Source organism: Rattus norvegicus, chromosome 2 (genome assembly GCF_036323735.1).
Source record: "Rattus norvegicus strain BN/NHsdMcwi chromosome 2, GRCr8, whole genome shotgun sequence".
Lineage (NCBI taxonomy): Eukaryota > Metazoa > Chordata > Mammalia > Rodentia > Muridae > Rattus > Rattus norvegicus.
The window spans coordinates 212,990,037-213,001,134 of record NC_086020.1 but is presented as its reverse complement, the minus strand read 5'-3'; positions in this window follow the sequence as shown (position 1 = coordinate 213,001,134).

Genomic DNA, 11,098 nt, shown 5'->3' with positions numbered 1-11,098 from the left:
CACCCACTCATTTCTCTCTGACTCTTCAGTTTGGCAGCCTCTCTTCCTGCTGAGTCCTTAAGCTTCAGACTGTGTTTTCCCAGTGTCCTTTCTGTTTATGCAAACGCACCCTCACGTGTCTTACACTTGCCTGCAGTATCAAGGCAGTAACGTGATGTACCTAGGAAAAACTAGGCTAGCCCAAGCAGTGTGGGTCCTTTGTAGGCTATCCTATGCAGGTTTATATATTCTATGCTAGCCACACAACAATATTGTCTACCGATGAATTTCTCAGAGTGCATCCCACTTAATTCACGACAAAACATTTTAGTACTGAGAGACAGAACTGAGGAGCTGCATCTGAAGCAGTGTGGAGGTGGGGCAGGGGACCCAACATGCCCCACAGCGGCTGCAAATGCGGATGTTTGATCAAATGGCTTGAATTTGTTTGCCCATGAGTCCACATGGCTCCAGAGCAAAGTCCAGCGATAAACTCACTTTTCCATAGTTCATTTTTGGCAGTGCTTCTCAAGCTTCCTCATGCTGTGACCCCTTAACACAGTTCCTCATGCTGTGGTGACCCCAACCATAGGGTTATGTTGTTGCTACTTCATAACTGTAATGTTGCTGCAGCTATGAATTGTAATGTAAAGTTCCCATATGCAGGACATCTGACGTGCTACCACTGTGACAGGGTCATTAGACCTCCACAAAGGGGTTGCAACTCTCAGGTTGAGAAGCGCTGCTTTATAGCAGGCTGCTAAGGTACAGGACCGTATACAGTAAAAGAAAACAACAAAATGGACCTAGTTCAGTGCACACAGATACCCACCCGCACCCTCATAAAATATTCCGATTAAGGGCTGGGCTGGGGGTCAGTAGCAAGGCAGTTACCTAGCACGTCTATGCCCTGGCTTGGCTTTCCAGGACCGAGAGAAGGAAAAATAAAGCAAAACACAAGCCAGCATCACTGTTACCAAGTACAGAAAACCTATCTGTGAGATACCCACAAAAGAGGCATTGCGCTTCTGAGCACTGACTTGTTGAGCCCTGCGATCCACCACTGAGGGTTGAGTGATTGCTTATATGATGTCACTGCATTGGCTTGGTTCATCATCCAGACAAAGGCAGCAGAGAGGCAGTCCAAGATGCGACATTTTAGATGAAGACAGGAAGGAAGCAGGAGAAGCGTTTTAGGAGTCGCTTGTCTACTGACTGAAAAAAGTTATTTGTGTTTTAACAGACTTTCCATAGGATGTGAGGACTTGTAAATAAGATTTATTCCTAGAGCCACCTTGGATGAAACTTCTGTCCATCTGGTTGCTTCGGACAGGGCTTTGAAATAATCTAGACATGCCTTAGCTACTCGCTCTACTGCACGGTATAATATATGAGGGCAGAGGCATCCCCAGCTCTGGTATAAATGTTCATGATTATCATATGTGGACAAATAAGGTTAACAGGTTTACCATCACATGACAAGTCTAAAACTAGGGTCAGAGGCCAATGTCACTTGATTAAAGGGCTACCATGATTCTCTTCCTAGAACAAAGGCTGCGGTTCGTTCTGATGGGAAAGACGAGGCTGCTGATGAAACAAGCAGGAACCAGAATCTCCATCATCCCACAAATCTGAAAGAGCCTTGACTGTCCTTTGGTTAGAGGCCAGAGGAAACTTTTGGGATGCTCAGACCTCATTCAATACTGGGGGGTGGGCAGTGAGGGAGTAGGGGTGTGGTGCTGGGGGTGGGAGTAGGAGTGGGGAAGTGGGGGGGGGTGAGGGAGAAGGATGGTTCCAGTGAAGCTTTGGGTCATTGCTATTTGGGTGAGCTGTTGACCTTTCCAGGAAAAGGCAAGACTGACTTTCTCAAACAAAATTCCAAAGAAGACCAAGCGAAGTTCAGTGACTATGAGCCATTTTGAATTAGGGGCACAATTATGGGACAATAAAACAGTAGAGGTTAGGGTGATAAGAAATCTTTGTCTCGCAGTTGGTTTATTATTTGTGTACGTGTGTGTGTGTGTGTGTGTGTGTGTGTGTGTGTGTGTGTGCGTGTGTAGATGCACACATGCACCTCGAATGCTGAGCCAACAATGACATTAGGTGCCTTCTTCAACTGCTCTCCACCTTATTGGTGGAGACAGGCTCTCTCACTGGAACCGAAGCTTAGATTGACTGGTTAGCAAGCTCTTGATATCCCCCTGTCTCTGACTCCCCAGCTCTGGGATTATGGGCTCACACAACCACACTCAGCTCTTTTATAAGAGTCTAAGATTCTTGAATGGTTTCTGGTGTACTGTGTAGACCCCCAGAGCATCAAATCCAGGCCCTCAGGCTGATGGAGCAAGTGCTTCAGCCTGTGACACTTCTCACAGCCTCTTGTGATTTTATTAGATATTTAAGTTCATCTATTATTCTTTTAAATGGTAAGACTAGAGGGTTAATCACTGGTACATGGATGTTTAAGTCTTTATTTAGTTACAGGATTTATAACAGTAGCACTTCTTGAATTTCTTTAGATTTTAGTGGATATCAGAGGGCTATAGGCAAAGGTTTAAAATGATTAATTTGTATTCCAAATAAATGGAGGTCCCAGACTTTTAACCTTTTCTGAATCAACTAGGGAAGATTCCCATTTAAGTTTTTAGAAAGCTTGGGATAACATTTTTATCCCAATTTATCCCATTTTATATTTCTGCCAATAGAGAAACATTAAAAGAATGGTTTAAGGGTTGGGGATTTGGCTCAGTGGTAGAGCACTGGCCTAGCAAGCGCAAGGCCCTGGGTTTGGTCCCCAGCTCCGAAAGAAAGAAAGAAAGAAAGAAAGAAAGAAAGAAAGAAAGAAAGAAAGAAAGAAAGAAAGAAAGAAAGAAAGGAAGAAAGAAAGAAGGAAAGAAAGGGATGGTTTAAGAGAACTGGAAAAATTCAGATTATTTTTTCATCTGAGGAGAATTTTGTATGCCTCTTTGCCTCAGGATGTAAGTCTCATCCTAACATGTTTACAGAAACAATATTATATAATGTAACATGTGGTTTTCTGTGCATGATCCCAACTGGGCTGGTTCAAGCTGAAGGACTCTCTCACACTTGATTTAACACCTCTGCCACGGAAATGATCTGAGAGGTTTGTTAACTTAGTAAAATGAGTTTATAGTAGATAAAATGTTTTCAGTCTTCACCAGGATTTTGCAGAACACCCCCCCCCCCCACATACACACACAGCCATTTATTTTAACTTTTGTTTTCCTATTCTTATTTAAAGATATGGGGAACAACTTAGCAGAGAATCCCTGAGTTCCCTGGATGCTGATTGTCTCATAGGCTCCCCCTAGTGGAGGGGGCACCACAATATATAGTTCCAGACTAGGGGAGCTCATTGGTAGACTCATAAGAGCAGATCATTTCCTCAGCTATTAAAAACAATGATTTCATGAAATTCATAGGCAAATGGATGGAACTAGAAAATATCCTGTGTGAGGTAACCCAATCACAAAAAAAGATACACGGTATGCACTCACTGATAAGTGGGTATTAGCCTAAAAGCTAAGATTACCCAAGATACAATTCACAGACCACATGAAGCTCAAGAAGAAGGACGACCAAAGTGTGGATGTTTCACTCCTTCTTAGAAGGGGAAACAAAAATATTCATAGGAGGAGGTATGGAGACAAAGTTTGGAGCAGAGACTGAAGGAAAGGCCATTCAGAGACTACCCCATCTAGGGATTCATCCCATATACATACAGCCACCAAACCCAGACAATATTGCTGATGCCAAGAAGTCCATGCTTACAGGAGCCTGATATGGATGTCTCCTGAGAGGCTCTGCCAGAGCATGACAAATACAGAGGCAAATGCTCGTAGCCAACCACTGAACTGAGGACGGGGTCCCTATTTGGAGGAGTTAGAGAAAGGATTGAAGGAGCTGAAGGGGCTTGCAACCCTATAAGAACAACAGTGTCAACCAACCAGAGCTCTCAGGGACTACCATCATCCAAAGAGTACACATGGACAGACCCATGGCTCCAGCTGAATATGTAGCAGAGGACAGCCTTGTTGGGTACCAATGGGAGGAGAAGCCCTTGGTCCTGCCAAGGTTGGACCCCCAGTGTAAGGGAATGTCGGGGCAGGGAGGTGGGAAGGGTGGGTTGTCAGAGCTTCCTGGGTTCCCTGCAGTGTTTCACTCCCTAGTCACCATACACCTGGGCGCCGGTCAATTCGTTCCTGTCTTTTGTTCTCAGTCTTTGTTCCTGGGATTTAGGCTGATCTTCCTGGATTTCTCCCCAGTAAATTTGTTCTTTTGTTACTTCAGTCTTAAGCCCGGGTTTCCCGCTGTGCTTCCTAGATTTTTCCACCTGGTCAACTTGGGGCATATATTCTGTGAATAAAGCTACAGAATTGACATTCTTTTTTAACATGAATGACCCACATATGTGTGCTTTTTAATCCCGCAGGCTTATGCCCACATCTCGGTGCCGTGTCGGTGCGGGCATTGACAGTGGGTGGTTGGACGGGAGAAATGTAAGTTAAAAAATATCCAATTAAAAAAAGCAGATCTATTTTCCATCCTTCTGAATGTTTGCAATGAAGGTGTGTGTGTGTGTGTGTGTGTGTGTGTGTGTGTGTGTGTGTGTGTGTGTGGGAGAGAGAGAGAGAGAGAGAGAGAGAGAGAGAGAGAGAGAGAGAGAGAGAGAGAGAGAGAGAGAGAGAGAGAGACTGTGTGTAAAAGAAAGAAAAGATGGGGCTGGAGAGATGGCTCAGCGGCTAAGAGCACTGACTGCTCTTTCAGAGGTCCTGGGTTCAATTCCCAGCAACCACATGGTGGCTCACAACCATCTGTAACAGATTCTGGTGTATCTCAAGACAGCTACAATGTACTCATATACATTAAATAAATAAAATATTTAAAAAAAAAAGAAAGAAAAGAAAATTATCTTTTCTTAGGATCTCATTGTAGACAAGAAGGAAGGTCCTTTTGGTCTTGGCCCCTGTAACTGTTGTAGGTAAAGAAATGTAATATGGTCGGCCTTTTAGATTTTCTGTTTTGAGTCCTCTCAAAATATTCAGCTAAGACCCACAAATTCAGGGCTGGGGAAAGAGCCCAGTGGTTAATATGTGTGCTGTTTGAGCAAAAAAGATCTGAGTTTTATCTCCAGACCCCATGTCAAAAAGCCAGGCATAGTAGCACACGCTGTTAATCCCAGTGTTGGGGAAGCGGAGACACGGAGATGCCTGGGACTAGCCGATAGCTAGTAGCCTGCTTGGTAAGGTCTGCACCAAGGCGAGGTTCAAGTGATTGAAGGAGAGAACCAACTCCCGAAGGTTGTTCCTTGACCTTGAAAGACCCCCGGAGTGGGGAGATCCTCACTCAAGTCTCGGGATGACGCAACCCCCCAAGAACTCACACAAGACCGTCCTTGTTGTAATTACATGAGGTTTATCGATAGCAACCAGTGCACTGGGGTCGAGACTCGTATCCCACGCAGGGGCAGTGGAGTTCGACCCCGAAAGGCTGGGAGAAGAGGTATTTAAAGGGAGAAACCACAACCCGAGGGGGCAGGGATGGCGTCATAGAATAACAGTGAAAAACCACAAGGAAGAACTCTGTCCCCCAAGATTGTTTCCTAGGAGAAGCTGTCTCCTACTTCTCAGATTGTTTAACTTCATGGTCCGCTAGTTCCTAGGAGAAGTTGTTTCCTGCTTCTCAAGATTGTTCTCTAAGATTTATGGTCAGCTAGTTTCTGGGAGAAAGCTGTTGAGCTGGCCAATGTAATTATCCATTCTATAGCCCTAGGAGAGACTTCTTGGAACATACAATTTTGGGGCCTAACCTGTTTTCTTTTTTTTCCTGCTCTAAACTTTGTGTCTAGGGGGGCAACTTTAAAACTTTTATCTTTCATTTCCCACTTCTTCTCGTGGCTAGTTCTAATCTTAGAACTATTGTTTTGTATCTTTATAATATTGGTTTTTTTTTTAACCTTGTAAAACATGATATTGTTGACGTAACATCAAAATCTGAACAGTACTCATCTTTTTCTAATGAAGGTAACTAGCTTATTTAACACACAGGGACCTATAATCAGAAACAGAAGCAAAATTAAGAAGGGTCCCATAAGGGAAGATATCAGAGTAGTCATCCAAGGAGATCTACTAAACCAGCTCTCAAACCATCTCTGATGTGTAAGTCTAGGGAGCTTTTTGAAGATCTGAGTGTCTCTCTAGGTCCCAGCTCTCAGCCCCAACGGCTAGGATGTGGCTGGTGAAGGCTGAGACTTGACAACTGTCAGGGTGGTCAGCAGCACCAGGTACAGTCCTTTCTAGCGAGGCTCAAGTGTCTGGGCTCAGTGTCGTTGTACGTAGCCAAGTCTCCAACCTGGAACTGGTGAGATGTCTCAGGGGTCCCCGGGGCATAGGCTGCTGCCAGCTGATTTCTTTCTGTATCACCTGTAGGTCTTTTAGCCTGGCATATAAATCATTATTACTATGACATGTTGGTTCAGTAACATCATCTAATACAGTCAGAGAAGCTGAGGCCCCATATAAAATCTCAAAGGAGGTTAGGCTGAATCTAGAAGGGAGATTTCTTGCTCTGAAGAGAGCAAGAGGGAAGGAGTATCACCCAGTCTGCACCAGTCTCCATGGTTAATTTGGTCAGGGTCTCTTTTAGAGCTTTATCTATTTATTTTATCTGTCTTGAACTTTGAGGTCTGTAGATATAATGTAATTTTTAATCGACCTCTAAATACTTGGCCACACCCTGGCTTACCTTGGCAACGAAAGTAGGGCCATTGTCTGACCAGATTACCTTGGGCATTCCAAATCAGGGGAAGATTTCTTCCAGTATCTTCTGGATGACTATCGAGGCTGTCTCTTGTTTGGTGAGGAAAGCTTTTATCTATTCCTGGAAAGGTATCTACAAACACTAGGAGATAAGCAATTTGGGCCTTTTCTTCTGTTGTACATTCTAAGTGAGGCCATCCCTTAGTCCAATCCCAGTTCTCAGTGCCTGTCTCTTGTAGGCCTGTAACCAGGATAGGCTCCTGCATAGCCATTCTCCGAGCCACTTTATCCACCAAGCCATCCTGTCCAATCTATTAAGACAACTTTTAAGATTGAACTTAAGGGCTGGAGAGCTGGCTCAGTGGTTAAGAGCACTGACTGTTCTTCCAGAGGTCCTGAGTTCAATTCCCAGCAACCACATGGTGGCTCACAACCATCTGTAATGGGGATCCGATGCCCTCTTCCAGTGTGTCTGAAGACAGCGACAGTGTACTCACATACATGAAATAAATAAATCTTAAAAAAAAAAAAAGATTGAACTTAAAAAGCTTGCTCAGTTTTAGACTATAGAGTAAAAGTGGCCATGCCAGGGGTCTGATTGGAGGGCCTTCCTTTGTATGGCATTTGCCTAAGCTCTACTATTTATCATCTTCAGGGTGAAAAGATAGTGAGGAGAAAGGCCAGTATGGGTAGTGACTGACGGAATGAGTAGCGTGATGTACTCAAACCTGTCAACCTGTATAACGTCCTCCATTTGCTGCTTAAGATTTGTTTTTCTGTTGGGGAAGGAATTGATCCATTCAGTCTTTTAGCTATTTCTGTATACCAATTAAAATGTACCTTGTCTTTGTGGGGGGTCTTTGATCTACTTTTTGCTAATATATCCCCTAAGTAGCCAGTTTTATCAAATAAAAATGTCTCCATTACGATGGTTGGTTTGTTTGTTTACTTGTTTGTTTTTGAAACAGGGTCTCTCTATGTAACCCTGGCTGTCCTGGAACTCACAGAGATCAGCCTACCTCTGCCTCTCTAATGCTGGGATTAAAGGTGTGCACTACCACATCTGGACCATTATGATAGCATGAGTGCAATTCAATCTCTGGCATGAGCAAGATATTTTTTTCTCAATCTACAAAAAGTTTAGGTCTAAAATTCTTACAGATAAAATTCCCTAAATCCCAGACGATGGCTCTGATTAGAAAACCCATTATCAAAATATTAGCTGAGATTTCTAACTGGATCTAATCCAGTCTAATCTAATGGTTTCTTAAATCAATCAAAACAGCTCAAAACATGGGTTTGCCGAGTTCAGAATCCAAGAGTGAATTCACCCCTGCCCTGTACTCACCGGGAGAGGCCCTGGTCCAGTAGCTCTGCTCCATCATTAGCCCCCCTGCAACTCTACCTGAGATCCAGCTCCCCTCTCTGAGGAAGAAAAGGACACGCTCGACAGGAGGTAACTGAGCAGACAGACTGACTGATGAGGGCTGGAGAGAAGATAGCTCAGCACTGACTGTTCCTCCAGAGTTCAATTCCCAGCAACCACATGGTGGCTCACAATCATCTGTAGTGGGGTCTGATGCCCTCTTCTGGTGAGCACTCATATGCATAGAATGAATAAATAAGCCTTAAAAAAAAAAAAAAAGACTGAGGAATCAGATGGCTCAGGCGGTCCAGAGAGTGCTACCACACTGTTAGAAAACCCTGCCAAAAGACAAGAGAAATAGCCTGGTGACACAGTTTGGCATGTCACTAAAATGGACCTATTTCCTCCATTTGTAGTCTGTGGCTGGCAGAAAACTTGTCATTAGCCAGTTTCAGCCACTAGTTTTAAGACTATGTTCTCTTATTAGGTTTAGCGTAAGACTAGCTTAATTTAACTTTAGCTGTCTGGGTTGCTGGGGAGAGAGCAGGTAAGATCATACTTAAGCACGGTGTGCTCCCTTACTAAGGTAACTCATACTTAAGCACGGTGTGCTCCCTTCCTAAGGTGAGATCATACTTAAGCACGGTGTGCTCCCTTCCTAAGGTGAGATCATACTTAAGCACGGTGTGCTCCCTTACTAAGGTGAAATCATACTTAAGCACGGTGTGCTCCCTTCCTAAGCCAAGTGCCTCCTTCAGAGTTAACCCTGTATCCCCTGATACTCAGACACAAGGATCTGCAGGCACATCCCAGCTTTGGCTTCATCTACACCAGATGTTCTCAACCTTCCTATTACTGCAACCCTTTAAAATACAATTCCTCATGTTGTGGTGACCCCCAACCATAAAATTATTTCTTAATTATTGCTATTTCATAACTGTAATTTTGCTACTGTTATGATGAACTGTAGTGTAAATATTTGATATGCAGAATAGCTGATGTTTGACCCCCAAAGAGGTCACAAGCCACGGGTTGAGATCCACTGGTTCGGGGTTGGGGATTTAGCTCAGTGGTAGAGCGCTTGCCTAGCAACCGCAAGGCCCTGGGTTCGGTCCCCAGCTCTGAAAAAAGAAAAAAGAGAGATCCACTGGTTCAGTGTCACGTATCTGGCCGCTGAGTGAATGAAAAAGATGTTTTTGACATAGTCTCTGTCAACAAAGCTATTGATAGGGGACCTTCGCTGATTTGAGCCACTACTCTGAGGTGTGCTGTGTTTCTGAGTGCTGTGCCCGTTTCATAAGCCCCCAAAGACCACCAAGGAGCCAATTCCAATCTCACTAGGGTCTTTATGACAAACTCGAGCTTGGACCACACCGCCATCTCTGACACAGCACCACAGATAGCAGGACAGGAGACCGAAGCCCCAAGTTCTCAACGGGGCCAGGATTTATTGGAAATGGCAAGCAAGCAAGGGGGTTTCTAGCTTATCACACATCTGATTGGGTGGCCAGTACAGAATTTTGTTGACCTTTAACATAATTGGCTGGTGCTGGGAGCTAAGCCATAAACTTAACTTCTGCTTTCCTCCAGATTAGTGGTTGTTAGGAAGGGGAGTGCCGGGGCAGGCTTGTAACCTGGTAACTAGTGCTAGGTGCTGACTGTTGGTTAACTCAAGTTCAACCTTAGGTCAGGGTCTCTAAGATGGATCCTGAGCCCAAGATCTGGTGAGCATGCCTATTCCACATAATCACATTGATCAGGACCCAGAGTCCTTCCAACTGTGCTCTGGCATGCTGAGTCACTCAGGAAGTTGTTACGGTTGAAGCTGGGCTACTAGATCACAGACCTGGGAAAGGGGACTTGAGGGGTTCTTCTTGGACCTTGCATGCATCTCTTCCACTGTTCAGGGAAGCTTGAGAAATGCAGCTCTTTTTTCTTTTCTTTTCTTTTTTTAATTTATTTACAATTTACATTTTTTCCATCTTTATTAAATTGAGTATTTCTTATTTACATTTCAAATGTTATTCCCTTTCCAGGTTTCGGGGCCAACATCCCCCTTACCCCTCCCCCTCCCCTTCTTTATGGGTGTTCCCCTCCCCATCCTCCCCCCATTACCGCCCTCCCCCCAAGAATCACATTCACTCGGGGTCCAGTCTTGGCAGGACCAAGGGCTTCCCCTTCCACTGGTGCTCTTACTAGGCTATTCATTGCTACCTATGCAATTGGAGCCCAGGGTCAGTTCATGTATAGTCTTTGGGTAGTGGCTTAGTCCCTGGAAGCTCTGGTTGGTTGGCCTTGTTGTTCATATGGGGTCTCAAGCCCCTTCAGCTCTTTCAGTCCTTTCTCTGATTCCTTCAACGGGGGTCCCGTTCTCAGTTCAGTGGTTTGCTGCTGGCATTCACCTATGTATTTGCTGTATTCTGGCTGTGTCTCTCAGGAGAGAACTACATCCAGTTCCTGTCAGCCTGCACTTTTTTGCTTCATCCATCTTATCTAGTTTGGTGGCTGTATATGTATGGGTCACATGTGGGGCAGCTCTGAATGGGCGTTCCTTCAGTCTCTGTTCTAAACTTTGCCTCCCTATTCCCCCCCCAAGGATATTCTTGTTCCCCTTTTAAAGAAGGAGTGAAGCATCCCCATTTTGGTCACCCTTCTTGAGTTTCACGTGTTCTATGCATCTAGGGTAATTCGAGCATTTGGGCTAATAGCCACTTATCATGAGTGCACACCATGTGTGCAGCTCCTTTTTCTTAAGATGTTTTTACTTGTATATATGAGTGTCTGTCTCATGCATACCAGAAGAGGGCATCAGATCTCATTACAGATGGTTGTGAGCCACCATGTGGTTGCTGGGAATTGAACTCAGAACCTCTGGAAGAGCAGTCAGTGCTCTTAACCTCTGAGCCTGAGAAATGCAGTTCTTATGTGAGCAACCGTGCAACAAATCATACCCATGTCTAGGAGGAGAATGACT